Raw genomic sequence first — 21,289 nt, 5'->3', positions numbered from 1 at the left:
GACTTAGGTTAGGTTTTTGGGGAACTTTTGGGACTCGGTACCCTTTTTATTTATTTATAAGTAACTAAAGTATAATTTGTAAACCGTATACACAGTTACATGAGACTGACTTATTTAAACCATTAGGTCTAAATATAAATCATCTATTGATTTAAAAATGCAAGTTTTGTTTCTGCACAGATTACAGTCTTACATGGAGTTAGTTTGCAGCTCTGACAGTGCTTTTCAGTCTCTGCTTCATATTTGAGTTTTATTTAACATGAATTGTTTAAATCACATGTTTGGGACAGCTGCAAAAATGAGACAGCAGCATTTGTTACTTTGAAAATACTAACTGGAACACATGATAACTGTGTCAGCAAGAAATCAATTAAACAAGGATCTAAGCCAACAACACTGTTGTTTACTCCCACACAGATTTGGGTCAGTAAAGCAAAAATACAGTGACTGGGACAATATTAAGCTACCAAGTTCTGTTTTAAAATCAATAATGCAGCTATCTTTTTTTAATAATGTGAGTCCTGCCCCCCTGGTGGGTTTAAGATCTTACTGAGCATGTGCAGTGTGAGTGTCATCCTCTGTTTATGATTGGAGGAATAAAAGTTGTTACAATTTCCCCCAGACTTCCCTTAATAACTTCATAATCAGAACCTTTGTTTTTCATATTTGAATATAATTTGAAATGCCTGCATTGAAAACAGATTAATAAAATAAAACAGATGAAAAAAAAAGATAAATACAATAAAAATAGATAAATACAATAAAAATAGATAAATACAATAAAAATAGATAAATAAAATAAAATACATGAATAAAAAAATTTGACAAATAATTAAAACTGATGAATCAAATAAAAATTGATAAATCAAACAAAAAGACAACTGAAACAGATGATTACAATAAAAAATATAATAAACTAAAAAATGATAAATAAATAAAACAGATAAATCAATTACACATAGATGAATAAAATAAAATAGACAAATCAATTCAAAATAAATAAAACAAATAACTTAGATGAAAATAGATAAACAAAATAAAATAGATTAAAAAAGATAAATACAATAAATGATAATAACAATAAAAATAGATAGATCAAATAAAATAGATAAACAAATAAAAACTGATAAATCAAATAAAAAAGATAACTTAAACAGATTAATACAATAAAAAATATAATAAAATAAAAAATGATAAATGAATAAAACAGAAATAAATTGAAAATAGATAAATCAGATAAAATGAATAATTATCCATTTTCAATATCAAATAAAAAATAAAAATAAATAAAACAATTAATTTAGATGAAAATAGATTAATAAAATAAAATCTTAATTTTTTTTTTTACCATATTTTAATTTCTAACAGCCTAAAGTATTGGGTTACAACCGTCTGTATTTGTCCTGTAGTTAAACGCCATGTTGGTTCCTCATTAAGACTTCATGTTCGTGAACGCAGCACGTGATGAAGAACTACTTTTCAGATTGGGACCATCCGGAGCTGGTCCGTCCGTGGTGCACGTGAACGCAGCATCATAATTACTGAAAACGATCGATGCATACCAATGAAGGCAGGCAGGCAGCACCAACACATGCAGAGGGGTCGATATTCCCTTAGCGTGGAAACAGAAATCAATAAGTTCACTTGAAGTGTAAAAAGCAAGTATTGGAACCCGATCAGCCTCCCAGATGTGCTCTGTGGAAAAGTAGTGACAACAATCTCTCATGCTGACAGCTGCTGAAACCCTGATGGGAGCTTTTTCCTCTCCTGCAAAGTGTCTCTGCTTCAGGATCAAGTCCACGTGATGCACAGATTACCATGCATTATTCTTAAAGTACCCGGATTAATGGATCAAAACTGGAATAAAGACACTAACGTGGATTTCTCCTGAGTGTCTGACAACTTTATGATTCAGGCTGCAGAACAGCAGAGTCATCCACACAGAGTGGGTGAGATCCCCTTTAAGGCGAGGAGGGACCAGCTCTGCAGGACTGGACTTCCGAGAAGGATTTACCTCTGATATCTTTATAATTCTGTGGTATGATGTCCAGACCTGGACCTGGACTTGTTGTAAAAAGAAGAGGATGCTGTCTGATCCAGGACACGCCCTGTCGCTGAAAGTGCTCTCTCCATCGCGCAGTCTGGTCTGGTCTGGTCTACCTAATCGCAGGCTGAATGTGTCCCCGTGTTTAATCCCTATAGCTGAAAACTTCAGGTCCACATAAAGACCAGGCTGTGACCTGGTCCTGTCCTCCCCCTGTGAGAGCCGCTCCGGACCAGCTCCTCCTGTGGATCTCTGCAAAGACAGAAAGAGAGGCTCTACCTACCGGGCATGTCTGCTAGAGGTGAGTGTCTTTTGCCGCAGAAGCCTTCATCATAACGGATCCTTCAGAGGAGGGAAAGTGTCTGAGGTCTTAGAGAGGAGGGGGTGATGGTTCAAGGAAGGATCAGATGCTGAAGAGAGCTGGTCTCCGTCGTGTTTCAGGAGCACCAGGCTGTGTGGGGACTCTGCTGGTGGAAGTAGGTTAGACCTGTGCATGGCTGAAACTGTACAGCTCCCACTGCTGCAGCCTTTACACCACAGACTCAACTTATCATATTTACAGACCATAGTAACCTCACTCTTTAAAACCCCCTGATGTGATTATAAAGCTAATCTGTCCTTTCTTTAATCTGACGCCTCTAATCAGAGATGGTGCAGATCAGTAGTTCCTGAACACACCCTAATTGTTGCTCAGAAGAAAGCTGTGGAGGACTCATGTGGTCTCTTCAGTCTCTGGTTTTGACAGGATTTACTGGTAGAATCTGAGGACCATATCTGTCAGTGTGAAGCTGGATGTGTGAGATAAGTCTCACTATGTTTCTGGGAAGAGCAACACCATGAGAGGTGTGATTCAGTCAAAGTTTTCATTCTGTTTTAAGATAGGCTGCTTCAATTTAACACCATGTTTGAAGCCTGAAGAAGCAAATGTGTTGTTTGAGCTGCAGTTTGTGTTCACTTGTTTAATATCCGCTGTGTTTGGTTTATATCTTATACTCTGACTGCTGCTGGAAGCTGTAAGCGGACAAGCATCCATACATTTCATTTACTATCTCAGGATAACAGACGTGACAAGTGAAGCCAAAACCTACAGAGCTCCCCCTGCTGACTGTCTGCAGTATAGCCCTTAAGGACGGCCTCCTCCATGTAAATGGATGGGACATGGGTCAAACTCTAATATCCGAAATCAGGTCAAACAAATGTTTGTCAAACATGGTTTCTGTCTTTATAGTTAGTTCTTATCATGCTGATTTATGTCTCAGTGTTCATGTTTCTGACTTGTTTACTTTGAATTAGTTATTGATGATATAAAAAGAGGGATAAAGCAGGAAATGGACTTGGGACTTGGATGGACTTGTACTTATATAGCGATTTTCTCGTCTGTCTGACTACTCAAAGCGCTTTTACACACTACTGGTCACATTCACCCATTCACTCACTGACGGTAGAGGCTGCTATTTAGTGAGGGACCATCAGTATTTACTAATCTCATTCGTACACATTCACACACCGCTGAACAACAGAGGAAGCAATTTGGGGTTCAGTGTCTTGCTCAGGGACACTTCGGCATGTGACTGCCGGAGCTGGAATCGAACCGCCAACCTTCCGATTGATAGACAACCACTGAGTCACAGCCGCCCCAGGAAAGAGTGGAGGGGCTAAGGATATTCCTTTTTTTTAGATCAAATTTTTCTTCAGAATGTTGACTTTTCTCTCGGAATTCTGAGATCAAAGGAATAATTCTAGAACCCTGCCTTTGTTCTCAGAATTCTAGAGCTCTGCCTTTGATCTCAGAATTCTAGAACTCTGCCTTTGATCTTAGAATTCTGGAGCTCTGCCTTTGATCTCAGAATTCTAGAACTCTGCCTTTGATCTCAGAATTCTAGAACTCTACCTTTGATCTCAGAATTCTAGAGCTCTGCCTTTGATCTTTGAATTCTAGAACTCTCCCTTTGATCTCAGAATTCTAGAACTCTGCCTTTGATCTCAGAATTCTAGAACTCCACCTTTGATCTCAGAATTCTAGAACTCTGCCTTTGATCTCAGAATTCTAGAACTCCACCTTTGATCTTAAAGGCAGAATCCTGAGAGAAAAAGGTTAGGACGTAACAAACATTACCACAAGAGAAATTGAACTTTCCATAACCGTGAGTTTCTGCTTCAAACCCACACAAGAACCTGTGACGCTGTGGACTGGACCCACCTGAGGGGAGTGACCACGCTTTATCAACAAGCTTAATGTAGGTTTTGGTTCGAGGAAGGGGCAATCACGTCTTGGCTCCAATACATATCACCAGCGCAATATGTCAGCTTCTGTCACATGCCATGCCACATTCACGAGGTTAAGACTCTTTCTATGTTTGTTTTGTGCTTTAAAACTCCGGGAATGCAAATTATGATCATCTGACGTCAGATCTCGATCCTGAGAAAACAGCTGCATGGATGCTTGTCTGCTCAGAGCTTTCATATTTGACTCCCTTGCACACAAGATTTAAATCTAGGTTCATTTCCTGGTGAGATAAAGGTGAAAAGGATGGAAATAGAAGGGTCTTTGTGGGTGTGACTGATCCCTGCAGACGGTGGAACATGTTTGTTTCCGTCATGTGTTATCCTGGATTTGTTGTCGGGTGATTTTGCTCTCTAGCAGGAAAGATAAAGACCCTTTCCCTCTGTTCCTGTTCTGATCAGATACTCTGCCTGATTGATTTGATGCTGGATGCAGAGAAGGTGCAGTAAACATGCAGGCTCTTATTTTAATGTGCAGCTTCATCTTGTTATTCTGTAAACCTTTCAAAGAGAGCTTCAGGTTCTTCTTATTGCTGCTCTGTGCAGTAAGATGACTTTGAACCCCCCATCACTCAGACGTCCCGCTGTATCTGTTCTTCATGGCTGCTGCTGCTGCTGGGGATCGATGCAGCTCAGTCCACCGCCTGATAGCCCCCCTGTGGTACATAGACCTGATTAGCTCGTTTAAGCGCACTGCAAGCGGCCAATCATTATTCATGAGAAGTAACCACCTCAACCCTGCAGGAGGAGAGGGAAGTGCTAATTATCTCTGTGTCGATTACATGAACACCACTTAATGATTTATTATCCTAGACTCATCAGACACATTCACACAACCAATGGTTAATAGGTTAATTATTAAAAAATCAAGAGGACTTGAAACAAAAATAAACACAAAGTCCTTTAAAATCACAGAAAATCACTAAATACATCGGTGATGACCCTGACTCCAAAGTCCACTCATGAGATATGTCATGGATAAAGTTCTCGATTGAAACAAGGATCTACCAAATCTGCATTAAAGCATCAATTTAAAAGTCAGAATTTCAAAAAAAAAAATTCCCTGCCTTTTTAACCGTCCTCTAAATCATCAGCTGACAGAGTTTAACACAGACAACTCACAACCTTCACATCTCTCACGTCATGGTTCTGAAGGTGGTTCCGTTAGCACCATATTCCATCATTGATGTGTTCTGTCAGCGCCGTCCCCCAACTCAGAGGTTCCCAAAGTGTGGGTCGGGACCATAGACTGTAAATAAAAATGGACAGCGTTGCTCCGCCTCTTCCCGTTGTACAGTTCTGAAGCCAAAAAATCCCTTTCCCGGGCGCAGCCATTGTGCAGCCAGAGCCTGTGAAGCCTTTGTAATAAGCTCCGCCCTACAGCGTAACGTCACAAGACGCTGTGTGCCCTTTGAAGTTTTGTTCTACGGCGGCTGTGAATCAAAGGAAACAGGAAGTAAAACCCCGTTTTTTAAACTGTAATAACTAACGAAAAATAAACTTTTCAGAAAAAAGAGGCCTTGGAAACAAAACAGTCAAATACTAACTACATATCACCACAGCATACGGATGTGAGAAACATTCGTACGACGTGTATTTATTTTTTAAAGTTTGACTGCTCCCCCATTCAAATGAATGGGGGAGACAGATTTTTTGACCTATACTGCAGCCAGCCACCAGGGGGCAGTCACACTGCTGAAAGCCTCACCACCAGGGCCGTATCCGGCACGCTTGGTCGGGACATCTAAAAATAGTACATTTGACCCATTATAGTAAAAATATATTGACGAAAACAGTAGCTTAACTTGAAATAAAACCTTGAAAATAGAAAATGTGATGAGTTTTCTGCCTTTCTTTGTTTCCACATGACTCTTAAGTTTAGGGTTAGTGAACAGTTAATTATCTAAAGCATCAGTAGCAGCAGGTTAATTCATAACGGCACAGGAAACACAGACACATGCTCTTAAAGGCAAGCTAGTTTTCTGCAGACCAGCTACATGAAGCCACATTAAATCACTTTGAGGGACAGTGGGGGTCATGAGACTTTGGCACCTATATTTTGGGGGTCTGAATAGTTTGGGAGCCCCTGCCCCAACTTACTGATAACACATCAAAGATCCCTCAGGTGGGTCTAGTCGACACAATAACAGATCCATGTTGTTAATTTGCAGCAGACACTTATGACTTTGGAAAGTTTGATGACTCTTGTGTGTGTGTTCGTTTTCTCTTACTGTTTCTACTAAGGATGAAAAAGGAAACGTATTCGTACCAGACCGTTTCAGTGCTGCGCTTTCGGTTTGATTCAGATGCTTAATGGTTCGGCCCAGACCTAACGGTAATGCAAACCCAAGGTCCCCCACATGGACTGAAAATGGGAGTGCCCCACACTAACAGTGTGCGTAGCACCGCGCACGCCATCAGACGGACAAAACAGTGGTGCTCATGGAGTGCAGCGCACACACAATTAGCAGTGACAGAGAACAGATTTGTGGGTTAATACAGAAGCTAACTAACCAACCAATGAACTAGTGGAACTAGATACATAACAAGCTAGCTAACTAACAGAGGTAACTAGAGTTCAGGCGCTGCCGTGTCACTGTGGCCCACTTTTCAGAGAACCTGTTCTCAGCTGTGATCTTGGTGTGATTCTCTCCATCACGAAGGAGCCTTCCTCTCCTCTGTATCATGTTCAGAGGTTGTGGCTTCAGCTAGGAAGCTTTGCTGTCTTCCTTTCCTTTTGGCTTTGAAAGCAGAATTTTCAAAAAGGGAATATCGCCTCTGTCCTTCGGATTCGATTCGCCTGATTGAGAGATCTGCCTGAAAATGCAAAGATCAGGATCCTAAAATCAGTCTGCTTCCCTTTTTGAGTTTCCTCCCAGAAACAGAGAAGTTTGGGCAGTCCTAAAATAAATGTGTGAAGTCCTGACTAATCCACGGCCCCCGGCACGTTCAGATGTGTTGACAGGCTTTTCTAGCTGAGAGGATTTGCTGCTTCTCTTTGTCATGTGTGATCGTACAGGTACAGGGCAGAATGAAGAAACACAGAGGTTAACAGCTGATTTGTTGATATTGTATGGAGGGAATGGTTATTGATATATCATCAGTTCAGCCCTGATGTGTTTATACAGATATGGACATGAACCCACATCTGTTTTGTGTTCAGGGTATTAACGTTTAGTTCTGCAGACTCAGCCTACATGTCTGGCCTTCTGTTGTGATTATCTTTATAATCCAGCATCCAGAAATCTGAAACGTGTCAGCTCATTTAGATATTTTCCGTCCTGCAAAAAGAGAAAGTTGGAAACACTCTCAAACTGTTCCACTCCTCCTTCCAAGTGTGTGTTTTATTATAACCAGCCCGTCGCTGAGCTGTCCGAGTGTCCGCCATTACTGTGCTCTCAGTCTTACAGTCGCCAATATGACACTGTGGTTATCAGCACAAAGCCATCAGCTTCTACCTCAGCACTGATGTCCTTCCATTAGTCAGACCATCTTATCATAAACCCTGGTACTGCTCTTCCTGGATCTCAGTGTCATCCTGTCTCCGGTCCTGTCGCTGCCATGTTGGTTTTCTGGAGCCAGAAGTGAACAATTAATCACTGTTATTAGGTTTTGATCAATCGGAGGCATTCTTTTCTGCTTTGATCTGTTCCATTCCATTCTGCTTTGATCTGTTCCATTCCATTCCATTCTGCTTTGATCTGTTCCATTGTATTCTGCTTTGATCTGTTCCATTCCATTGTATTCTACTTTGATCTGTTCCATTGTATTCTGCTTTGATCTGTTCCATTGTATTCTGCTTTGATCTGTTCCATTCCATTCCATTCTGCTTTGATCTGTTCCATTGTATTCTATTCTGCTTTGATCTGTTCCATTCCATTCTATTCTGCTTTAATCTGTTCCATTCCATTCCATTCTACTTTGATCTGTTCCATTCCATTCCATTCTACTTTGATCTGTTCCGTTCTATTCTGCTTTGATCTGTTCCATTGCATTCTGCTTTGATCTGTTCCGTTCTATTCTGCTTTGATCTGTTCCATTCCATTCTGCTTTGATCTGTTCCATTCCATTCTGCTTTGATCTGTTCCGTTCTATTCTGCTTTGATCTGTTCCCTTCTATTCTCCTCTCTGCAGATTGATTTGATATGTCGTGTGTGATCAGGGTTGTCCCTGGTGTTTATTTCTATTGTTTGTTTCAGCCAATCAGAATCCAGTATTGAACACAGCCGGGTAATAACCTGCTGTAAACAGGTGAGTTGTTTATAAATTCAGCCGTACAGTTGTCATGAAGAGAGAAATGAGCTATAGAGACCCAAACTGTTTTTGTACCAGGCTGTAAACATGTTTATTTCTGCTGTAACATTTTAACATGGGGCTCTATGGGGACTGACTCACTGCAGGAGACACACTCTAGTGGACACTGGAGGAACTGCAGTTTCTGAGAAAGACCTCGGAGGTTGCTGCTTAATGTTGAATCTAAGTGAGGGTGAAGTGTTGTGTTCAGGGTCACCTCGTTGTCTGGGAAATCGCCCTGACTGAACCCCTCCAGCCTGGTCTCTGGGTGTATTTTTACAGCGTTCTGTTCTGCTATCAGTGCTTTTCTACAGTTTATGCTGGCTTTTCAAAGTGCCTGAATTTATTGTTCATCTCGGTCCATTTGAGCCTTTTATCCCTGCAACGCTGCAGAATCTTACAACAACATGTTGGTCTGCAGAGTCCTCATGTGTGGGCCGGTGTGTTCTTCATTCAGTTTTCAGCTTCTCACAGACTGTGGCATATATTTGCATGTCATATTTAATCTCTGGTTTCATGGATGGTTTTTGGAGGCGTTACAGGAGAGCTGGGCTGAGTTTGTGTAACTCTCAGCAACATGAATCAGGGATGTGTTAAAATGTTGACGTTAGGGGCCGTGATTATGCAGAACAGCTTTATTAGATTTGATCTAATCGTGATGTGTCTTTGAAAATCAGTCTTCAGTGTAACTTTCTATTTTGGACTCGCCTTTTTTTATCCCTTTCTTGAAGAAACCAGACAGCTTCTTCTTCTTCTTCTTCTTCTTCTTCTTCTTCTTCTTCTTCTTCTTCTTCTTCTTCTTCTTCTTCTTCTTCTTCTTCTTCTTCTTCTTCTTCTTCTTCTTCTTCTTCTTCTTCAGAGCGGTCACATCTAAAAGTAATCGTTAGATGTCTGATAGCTTAAAGTGCCGAACAGCCCCAGCAGAACCTGGTCCGTCTCCAGCATCTCTATCCTGCTGTGAACTCCTCCTCAGCCCCGCCCTTTCCTGAAGCACTTCCTGCCCAGTGTACCTGTAACCCTGCAGAGTGATCCATGTGATGTATGGAGGATGGAAAAGGAAGCTCCATCCTGCAGCAGTGTGATCCGCTGCCTCCTCCCGATCAGACCACTGGAGAGGGTTGCTCATGCTCCAGCAGCTCGACCCTCTGCATCAGCACTTTTCCCTGCCACTGTGTGTGTGTGTGTGTGTGTGAGGGTGTGTATGTGTGAATATGGGGGCTGGTGTGCGCGCGCATGCATGTGTCCTGGCCAGAGCTGAATAATTGATGAGTAGGGGAAGGAGTAAAAGCTCTGCCGGACGGGACGGTGTGTGTGTGGGAGTGTGTAGAGATGGAGGAGAGGGATACAGCGTGGAGGGAGCCCAGCTACGACGGGCTGTGCAACTACGCCCAAAAAATCACCTCCTGCTTCGGACTGGATGGTAAGACGGAGGAGAGGAGAGGAGAGGAGAGGAGAAGGAGGAGGAGGAGGAGGAGGAGGAGGGGGGGGGGGGGTGTGTTTCTTCTTTGAAATGCTGCGGCTGCGTTTGGATGCTTGCAGGGACGGGACTCTGCTTTCGGAGCGGCGTGAATGTGTGGGGTTTGTAGGGGGGCTGTGTCACAGCGACCACAGAGAGGATGACAACTGGAGGGCAGTGCCTCACTGCAGCAGAATAGGACGTCCTCAGTTACTCTCAGGTCCATGTGTGTGCATGTGTGGGTGTAATAGCTCCTGCCTGTAACCTCATTATCGCACATTATCCGTCCTCTGGAATGAAACCCCAGCTCTCTGAATGAAAGGACGGAGGTGTAGCTGTAAATGGAAGTTGAATTAAGTGAAATGAGTTGAATCCTGTATCGATGTAAGTAGTAGATGTCACAGCCAGCAGCTCCAGCCAATCGTGTCTCTGCGCCGCTCAGACAAAGAGGAAAATCATTAAATTTGAAGTGCAGGCCGAGCCCGACGTCTCCACGCTCAGAGGAGATTTTGTGCTTCGTCATTGTGTGCTGTGCTCTTCATCACGGTGTACCTCCAGTGACCTCTTTCATTTAGCAGATAGCTGTGTTGTCTGTGTGATGGATATTGCATGTCACGAATGCTTTCTGCTTTTCAATCTGACTTTATGTCGGAGGCGGAGCGGACTCTGCGGCTTTGTTTTACGGTTTCAAACTATTAAAGTGCATCAGACCTCTGCTGGGTTATTGTTTTTAATCATGCTCATATCCAAGAAAGATAAACGCATCTCTGACCCCAGAGAACATGCCGGTAAAAAATTGGATAGCTCTGTTAGTTTCATGGATTTGTCTTGCAAGGAAAAACACTCTGAAGCCTCTGCCCAGAAACAAATCTTCCCCATTGGCTGGTTAGAAGATTAAAAACTATGAACATGCCTTCTTATGAAGTTACATCTCATGAAATCCTAAACCCGGTGATTTCAGAGGATGTTGGAGAGCCTCGGCTGGCCTCTGTTTCCGCCTCAGCGCTGATGAAGTTGCAGCATCTCTGAGTGTGGAGGATCCTGCTGCTGGTTAATGTGTGTTTGTGCTTTGTTGGCTGTTTTGGATGACCTTGCTGGACGGTGACCTTGTGAAGAGCTGGCAGACACCCGGAGCAATCTGCCCTGAGTGTGTTAGAGTAATGCTGCATTCATATACTCATGCATATGAGAGAAACATGCTATGTGACGTGCAATAATGCAAAACTGACATGAAGGGCAATAAACAAACAAATATTAAAGAATGCATACAAGTTTTATCTCACAGTTCTTTGCTTATCTGATGCTCTTCATGTTGCACATGTTCCTGGGTTTGCACATGTTCCTGGGTTTGCACATGCTCCATGATGCTAAGTGCATGAAATTGAGGGATGCAACGCTCCAACTTTTAAGTCCAGATACTGATACCTGGACTTTTGTATCGTCTGATTCTGATCTGATCTAATACAAGTATGAAACAAACGTACATGCATTTAATTCAATAGATTATGCCGCTGGTTGAGCATTTCCTTCATGGTGTGGAAATCAAGTCCCTGTCTGTGGAAGTGTTCAGCTCCTAGCTCTGCACCGTGTGTCGGTAGACATCAGCGCTCACAGATATCTGTAAGGAAGCTCATCACTGTGTCATCATTTTACTCTGTTGATAAAAGTTTGCAGAGCGGTGTCAGAGGAATATTTATGTGATGCTAACACCGTGCGTTCAACTAGGAAGCAGACTCGCTTGTTTTCAATGAGTTGCAATAAAATGAATCCAAGAACCTTCTCTTGCAAAACACGTTAACGGCATCGATTAGTTGATTGAACTCGTTGTATTCCTTTAAATTCTTATGCATGATGATTCTTGAGGTGCTTGATTTTAGTTGTGTTATATCCACTACGTTACCTCCACCCCTCCAAACATTAGCCTTGCACGAGTTGCAACTTGGAGCTGGAGGTGTTGGCATAAGAAGTGGTAAAACATCTACGTTTGCGCCAAGCAGCAACCTCCAGTCTAAAAATATGAGTCTAATGTGGAAGTGTTAAAAACTGCAGTTCATCAAGGATCCACTTGAGGCTGGCTCTGGAAGTACCAGAAACCACATACACACACATTCAAAGAAGCTTATCTTTACAGCAGAAATAAACATGTTTACAGCCTGGTACAAAAGACGAGTGTAGTCTGGATAGCTCATTTCTCCATCGGCACACACATATCGAAGATATTGAGATTACGAGTCTTCCAATGAGAGGCACAGCTGACTTGATTGACAGGCGGGAACACTGTAGCTGTTGGCTAGGAGGCTCAAAGCCCGCCTCTTTACGGCACAATCACTCAACAGCAGCAATATGGCTGCCGCCGCCAATTGGCCTCAAAACAGCGCTTCAGAAACAGATGGGTGACCTCACGGATACTACGTCCATATTTTATACAGTCTACAGTTAGCAAAATGCACCGACTTGCTGATGCACTGATGTTAGCACAGGCACATTGTTGTTGTAAACACAGATAGGTTAGATCTGTGTTAGCTCTTTTATTGGCTCTCTGAAACAACATCTGATCTGGCTTTTTGAGGTGGTATTCCCTGGCTTTCGACTCAGCATGAGACCCTGCTCTTGTTTTAGTGCCTATAGATGTTTTATTTTTTATTGTTTAACTTTATTTCATCTTATTGTTCTTATTGATTTTATGATTTTATTGTTTGTTTTTATCCATTATGTTTCTGTACAGCACTTTGTGTCCAGCTGCTGTTGTTGTTAAAGTGCTTTATAGATAAAGTTGAGTTGAGTTGAGTATCCGACAGATACCTGATATCTATCTATCCATCTATCCATCTATCCATCTATCTATCTATCCATCTATCTATCTATCCATCCATCCATCCATCCATCCATCCATCTATCTATCTATCTATCTATCTATCTATCTATCTATCTATCTATCTATCTATCTATCGATCGATCGATCGATCGATCTATCTATCTATCTATCTATCTATCTATCTATCTATCTATCTATCTATCTATCTATCTATCTATCTATCTATCTATCTATCTATCTATCTATCTATCTATCTATCTATCCATCTATCCATCTATCTATCTATCTATCTATCCATCTATCTATCCATCCATCCATCCATCCATCCATACATCTATCCATCTATCTATCTATCTATCTATCTATCTATCTATCTATCTATCTATCTATCTATCTATCTATCTATCTATCCATCTATCCATCTATATATCTATCTATCTATCTATCTATCTATCTATCTATCTATCTATCTATCTATCTATCTATCTATCTATCTATCCATCTATCCATCTATCCATCTATCCATCCATCTATCCATCTATCCATCTATCCATCTATCCATCTATCCATCTATCTATCTATCTATCTTAATTTATATAGCACCTTTCATACAAATCAAATGCAATCCAAAGAGCTTTACATAGTTTGAAAACAAGACAGAAGCAGAAGTTAAAAAATAGCAAAACATATAAAAAAAATAGATTCTGAAGAAGAGACTAATGAACACCAAAAATAATAAAATATATGTAATTTAAAATAAGTTAAAACATCAAAATAACAATAAGAATCTTAAAAGTTAAAATAGATACAAATACATAAAAAAAGGGTGAGGATAAAATTTGTAAAAATAACATTGACAAAAATATAGATAAAACAGAAAAGACAAATAATAAAAACAATTAGTGAAAAATAAATAAGATAATAAAACAACATTCAAATAAATGTAAAACATTCAAGTATTAAAATTATGAAACCCATCTCTAATTAAAATAAAGGTGTAAAATCATGGAACAGCCTCTTTCCAATGAGTAAAATAAACACACTGTTTACTTAAAGTAGTTTTTCTTATTTATTGCAGTAAATTCAAACGAGTGCAATATGTTTATTTAATGCTCATATTGAGATAAAGATGACTTTGCAATATTTTGTGCAGCCCTATCTCTGATGTCCATCTGTTTGATCTCTCTGCACATTAAACTACTTTAATGAAAAGTGTGTTATTCATGCAAAACATTAATCAGCATAAAACATCAAATGCTTTCCAAGATTCAGACTTTAGGTTTATTATTGCAGCAGAAGAAAAAAACATCAATAGATAATTTAGAGCTCAAACAGAAGTAAAGATGTCTGACTTTAGATGTAAAGAAGTGTAAAGGTGTGTTAAAGTAATGTCACCTGAGAGCTGAGTGAACTGAGCTCATGATGTGTTTCAGAGAGGATGTTGATGTTTGTACTCTCAGCACATTCAGGTGTTTGCTTTTGCACAGTCCCTGATCTCCTCTGAACAGGTGAGACTCAGTAAACATGCACCTGAGTCTCATCAGGTGCAGAGCTTCCCACGATCCTCGTCCCCTCATGTGAAGCCACCTAACCCCACCCAGAAGATAATCTTAGGCTGGACGTCAGCTCTAAGCTGCTTAAGGCTCTAGGCTGGTTGGGCTGAAGACACTCGTAGTGTAAGCTTCTTTCCCCGCTCCTCACTCGCTCCACCTGCAGCAGAGTGCTTCGTCATACCTGCTGCCTGCTGTTTGGCACTTACACCCCAAGCTGGATTTCAGCGCTCCACTTCCCACAACCAGAGAAGATCTGAGGTGACAGGTGAAGGGAATCTAACGGGAGGAGTTTCCACTAGAGGCCTCTCCATGACTCTGTGAGGAGCTCTGTTTCTGTTCTCTTTGGAAGCTTCTTGATGTCCGGAGGTGATGGGTGTGTAGGGCGGGACTGACTCTGACCCTGGCTGACGTCTACCTGCAGGACCTCACCCTCCTCTGTGGGTCTGTTGAAGGGGAGCAGGGCACCATGCCCACCCTGCCCAACCTCAACAGTCTGGGCAAGCTGTGCAGCTCGAACCGCAGCCACAGCGTGGACCACGTCCGCGTGAAGAGGAAGAGCTCGGTGAAACGGATGTCCATCATCGAGGACGGGCACGTCGCCGAGGTCCTGTACCTCATTCCTAAACAGTACATGGAGCAGCTGCCATATCTGAACCCCAACGACTACTTCCTGAGCGAGAGGCTGAATGATGTCGCCACAGGTAGGAGGCAGGAGGAGAGATGTGTGCTTGTGTGTGGCTGGTCACACATCTGCAGTTCCTTTCTTCCTTTACTTCAGTCAGATTAAATGAGAATGAACATTACACAGCAGAAGAAAAATCACAGTTCTTTACATTTTATCTGAACCCTGCAAAAATATTCTCATTGTGCAGATTAATGTGAGCTGTTTTAAATCATGAAGCATTGAAGCGTATCATCTCGTCCTCCTCTCTTGTGTTTCTTCTTCTTCTCTAAAGCTTCGGCTGTTTGTTGAAAACACAAGTCTTACTCTCTGGTTCAGCTGCTCGTCCTCTGAGGGGGTCTCTGACAGTCAATTGATTAGTGACAGATTACTTGTATGTAATTGGATGTTGGTGTGTGGCCTTCCACATCTGACCTGTGCTTGATGTGAGAGCTCCTGTCGCACCGTTACACAATCAGACCTCTCAGACGACAGAGAGCGTTTCTGCAGAGAGCGTTTCTGCAAATGTAGGAAAAGTGATGAAAGTAATCAGCATCCTCTCCCCGTCGTTATATAATGAAAGTCACCCGTATGTAAGGACAGACCTGCTGCAGGACATGAAGCGACATGATGGCTTACATCGGGATTACAACATGGGCATGAGGACAAATCGAGATTTCCAGATCTTATGTATTCCCTGACCGGCTGCCAGACACAGCAGGAAAATCATCATGCTTGGCTCTTAATTGTTTGCAAATACTGCAAACCGAAGCAGCTGCTTTGACTCTGGAGTTACATCCTGACTGAAGGTTCATGTTCATGGAGAGTTTGTCTCTGCGGACCGACCCGGGGTCAGAGGTCGCACGGGGTGAGGCTTATTTTTAGACGTTTGATTTCTTCAGTGACAGCTGAAACAAAACCCACAGTCACAGTGACAGCAGACAGCTCGGCCAAAAACGGCGTTATTCCACACGCCCTGTGAGAATGAGCGGCACTCAAGTGATGCCATCCAGAGGTCAGTGAGTGATGGATGAAGCCTCCAAAGAAGCAGATTCCTGTGGTTTTTCATGTTTTTAATTCTTGCACAGAGGGAAGAGAACTGTGTGAGTTCTGCAGTGGAAACATACAGCTCAGGAATGTCAGCGAGGCACAGTTTGAAGAAGTGAACGTTGCTGCTCGTCTGAAAACACTTTGTTTTTATCCAGAGACTGAAACTCTCAGATCTGTCCGCGCTCCAAAGAGTCGACGGCTTCATCCTGGTTATTAGATTTTTCTTATGTCCATCATGCTGTGTCTGCAGGATTTGCAATATTCTGTCATCCCGTGCATGGAGTTAGGAGCTCAGTTTTGAGTGTGTGTTTGTGTGTGTGTTTGTGTGTGTGTTTGTGTGTGTGGGTGTGTAGTTGTCTGGCATCCTAATTTAAATCCCCGGGATAACTGTGGAGTATATCCACACACCCTGCTGTTGTTTACGGTAAATGTGACCTCTTGTATTAAAAAGTCGGTCTGCTCTCACCTCTCCGAGCATCGCTCTGTAACCATGCATTAGCATTTAGCACGCTAAATCTGCCCGGGGTGAGGGTTGTGCGGTGTGTGGTTTCCCAGCCGGGTTATTAATGGACGGTCTACATGGATCATCCACAGGTGAGCCAAATGCAGACGAAGCGTTCATCCATGGATAATAGGCTTTGCTGGTCAGGAACTGCTCTTGTTGAGTCTTATGTAGCATGAGAGTCCAGCAGCCCCTGCACAGATTATTACAGCAGCAGGATGATAATAGGTCCATTACTGTATTATTAGACGGACAATAATAGGACGTCCTTGTGCTGCTTTCAGCTGTGAGGAGCCACAATGCAGCTTTTCATACACCACATATTCTAAAGAGATGACACTTTCATGTATTACTCTGCATCAGAGGAGTTTAATGAATTAGATGAACGTGAAACAAAGAAGCAAGATCCCAGGAACTTTGTTTTTTCTGTGCTCGGCTTGTTTTCACCCGAATGAGTCGTCAAATCAACAAAGACTTAAGGCTGATTTATTCTTCTGTCTCAAATCGACGCCATAGCCTACACCGGAGGTCCGTGTAGCTCCCGTACCTACGCAGAGGCCTACACACGTAGCTGATGTACACCTCCTCCAAAATGTAACTACAGGTAGAATAGACACGGACCGCAAGCCCCATTGTATTTCTTGCATTTACATCACTTCCTGGATCCCCGCCCATCAGCCGCACATTGGCCGTGTATTTCATCTCCTCCTCTCTATTCTTCATGTCATCATGTCTGTATGATAAACAGCAACATGTATCAGCTGTAGATTAACATAACACGCTCTGAATCTCTGTGGGAAAGTAAACAGAGATCGTAGCGGGGCCGGAAGCAGGCGACTGGCGATCAGAGAGACCCATAGACTGTATAAAAAATATGGACGTAGTATCCCTGACATCACCCATCTGTTTCTGAGGCGCTGTTTTGAGGCCAATCGTCAGCGGCAGCCATATTGCTGTGGAGCGATTGTAACGTGATTGATTGATTGATTGATTGATTGATTGATGGATGGATGGATGGATGGATGGATGGATGGATGGATGGATGGATGGATGGATGGATGGATGGATGGATGGATGGATTGATTGATTGATTGATTGATTGATTGATTGATTGATTGATTGATTGATATCAGGTATCTGTTGGCTACCAACTCAAAAAGCCAGGTCAGATGCTGTTTCAGAGAACACAGATCTATGCTACTCTGTGTTTACAACAACAATGTGCCTGTGCTAGCATCAGTGCATCAGCAGGCTTGTGCATTTTGCTAACCATAGACTGTATAAAATATGGACGTAGTATCTGTGACGTCACCCATCTGGTTCTGAAGCGCTGTTTTGAGGCCAATCGGCGGCGGCAGCCATATTGCTGCTGTTGAGCGATTGTGCCGTAAAGAGGCGGGCTTTGAGCCTCCTAGCCAACAGCTACAGTGTTCCCGCCTGTCAATCAAGTCAGCTGTGCCTCTCATTGGAAGACTTGTAATCTCAATATCTTTGAAATTGCTGCGTTAGAAAAAGATTCACAGAGAAATGATCTATCCAGACTACACTCGTTTTTTGAACCAGGCTGTAAACATTTTTATTTCTGCTGTAAAGATCGGCTTCTTTGAATTGGTGTGTATGTGGTTTCTGGTACTTCTAGAGCCAGCCTCAAGTGGATCCTTGATGAACTGCAGTTTTTAACACTTCCACATTGGACTCACATTTTTAGACAGGAGGTTGCCGCTTGGCTTGAATACAAATTGAGTCACTTAAACTCTTAAAAAATCAAACCATGAACTTAGAATCAAATCGTATCGTGAGTTTAGTTCATCATAACATCTCCACAAGTGACTTTAAATTAGTGCAGCTGAATGCCATCAAGTGATGACTGTTTTGTGATCTGTTGATCTGTTGTCAGTAATGTGCGACATTAAGGGGCGGGGCTTATCAAAGTCACTTAACATGCGCTCAGCCACACCCACAAATTCCTGACGAACAAACAAACAGGAGCCTTTTTAAAACTGAATGTTCTCGGAGTTGTGAACATTTATTCTCACACACACTAAAGTATTTGATTCTTTACTTTGATTCCCAGAAGCTTTAAAGAGTGTTTTTAAACTCTCTCAGCTGAGTCTACTCTTCACATGTTTCCGCCTTCATGAGAGAGCAGGGTGGAGTTCAGGCTGGGGGAAAAGTCAGCTCACTATTTTTCCTGTCTGCCTCTCTGGCACGTCTCCACTGCCCGATGGGAAGAAAACGCCCCGCTGCAAAGTGCTGCAGTGCTGCCGAGGATCCAGCAGGGGGCAGAGTAGAAACTGCAGAGGATGAATATAGTCTGAATGCATAATGAGCGGCCTGCATCAGGAAGAACAGAGGAGAGGTGGTGCTGATGCAAAGACTGTTCCTCCCCCCTCAGGCGTGGAGGGGTGCAGAGAGGGAGCGCGAGTTACTCCTGAAATCATTCTGGGATTGCATGTTTGAGAGTCTGCAAACATCAGAGCTGGAGTGCAGAGAGCTTTATCTGCTCACCAGGAGACGTTCAGACACTTTGAGAACACATTGAAGAGGAGATTAATCAGGATGGAGTGGAAGATTTTAGATAACTCTCTTCTTTCTCTACATGCAGAAACTTTATTGGCATTTAAGCTTCCACAGCATGCTTACAAAAGGCTTCAAACTGCAGCAAAAATACAGAATCATCAAAGTGGAAAGATGATGAATTGAATAAAACAAAGGAGGTAAAGATCACATGAAGAAAGTGAAAGGAAATCAGGATCCATGAGAGTTTCTACGACGCAGAAGAAGAAGAAGAAGCAGCTCTGGTGCACGTGAGAGTCTAAGAGAGCTCTTTAATTTTACATTATATACTCCAACAGTCATATTCAATACACCCTAATGAACAAAGAAGCTCTGTTTTCTCTTTTGTTAGACACTCACATGAATTTTTCATGTTGCAAATGTTTTTTTAATCCTCCCCTCGCAGATAAGATGGTGAACGTTCTGCAGCTTTCATGCAGCGTACGTAAATAAATCTCACGTATGATTTAAGATCTGCTGCGTTCACATGGCTCAGCCTGGAACGTGCTCTCCCGTGATCTCTGTAATTGGATTCCAGAGGATCCCCTGAAGATATTAATACAGAGCTCATGTTGGAGATCATGGTAAGTCAGACCATGGGACCTTAAATGCCCCCATGCCTCGTCCTCTTATACAGTCCTCATACAGAACGTGACCTGCAGAGCGTGAGAGGGTGTAGAGCTGTCAATCAAACCTGGGTTTAGTGTACACGGAGCCACGTGTGAGCACGGACAGACAATCTGTCATCACACAAGGATGCCCTGGGGCTTTACTTCTTCTGGTTCAATATATATCAGGTGGTAAAGTGAAGTTTGGGGTATTTCACGACGTCAGATAGAGAAGGAAACCCCCAACAAATGTTCTCCTCAGACTCTTTCCAAATAGAGCAGGTGTAGATCGTACGCTATGTCCTATTATTAACAAAGACCCAACATCAAGACAGGATCAGATCCAGTCCCATCTTACAGACAGGACTCAGTCTGATCTCATCTTAATCCACCATGAGCAGAGCACTTTGCAGCATTTAGCAAGTTACAGTGGCAAGGACAAACTTCCTTTAACAGGCAGAAACCTCCAGCAGGACAAGACTCATGTTAGACACACATCTGCTGAGACCGTGTTGGAGAGAGGGATAGAGGGAGATGAAGAGAGAGATGATAGTGGGGAGATGGATAGTAGTAGTTGTAGCAGCTGGAGTCTGGCACGTCCACAGCAGCAGAGATCCAGAGGAACCTACGAGACAAGGGAGCTCAGGGACTCCAGAAAGGACTATGGTTAGTAACTTTAATGGGACAGGAAGAGTTAAAGTAAGAGACAGGCAGAGAGAGGAGAGAGAGGGAAAGACAGGATCCCATTGTGTCAGTCTAAGCCTATAGCAGCATAACTAAGACCTGATCCAGCTCTAACTATAAGCTTTATCAAAAAGGAAAGTTTGAAGCCTACTCTTAAAAGTAGAGAGGGTGTCTGCCTCCCAGACCCTGACTGGTAGATGATTCCAAAGGAGAGGGGCCTGATAACTGAAGGCTCAACCTCCCATACTACTTTTAGAGACAAGTGAGCTCAGGGACTCCAGAAAGGTCTATGGTTAGTAACTTTAATGGGACAGGAAGAGTTAAAGTAAGAGACAGGCAGAGAGAGGAGAGAGAGGGAAAGACAGGATCCCAGGGTGTCAGTCTAAGCCTATAGCAGCATAACTAAGAGCTGGTCCAAGCCTGATCCAGCTCTAACTATAAGCTTTATCAAAAAGGAAAGTTTGAAGCCGACTCTTAAAAGTAGAGAGGGTGTCTGCCTCCTGAACCCTGACTGGTAGATGATTCCAAAGGAGAGGGGCCTGATAACTGAAGGCTCTACCTCCCATAAATCAAGATATTGGACGTCCATTTGAGCTTTCACCATGAGAATATAAAACTTGGAGACAAATTTACAAAATCAGAAACACTTTTAAAGAGATGGAACATTTTTGCCGGTCCTGAAACAAATTTAGAAACGTCAGATTCTACCAGAAAAGGAACGGACCAAATACAGGAAGTGATCCAGGAGTGATTGAGTGAGCGGACTATTAGTCCTGATGTTGAG

General features: G+C 42.5%; 1 protein-coding gene across 1 annotated transcript in view; it reads left to right on the top strand.

Annotated features, from left to right (window-relative positions):
- Positions 1–1,549: 1,549 nt before the first annotated feature.
- Positions 1,550–21,289, top strand: part of LOC117811475 (actin-binding LIM protein 1-like) — a 79,285-nt gene continuing 59,545 nt past the window's right edge. Inside the window, exon 1 of the transcript XR_004631011.1 lies at positions 1,550–2,345. The gene's annotated coding sequence lies outside the window, so the exon portion shown is untranslated. The remainder of the gene's footprint in view (positions 2,346–21,289) is intronic.

The sequence above is a fragment of the Notolabrus celidotus genome, chromosome 4, assembly GCF_009762535.1.
Source record: "Notolabrus celidotus isolate fNotCel1 chromosome 4, fNotCel1.pri, whole genome shotgun sequence".
In the NCBI taxonomy this organism is placed as follows: domain Eukaryota; kingdom Metazoa; phylum Chordata; class Actinopteri; order Labriformes; family Labridae; genus Notolabrus; species Notolabrus celidotus.
This window is presented reverse-complemented; position numbering and strand designations above follow the sequence as displayed.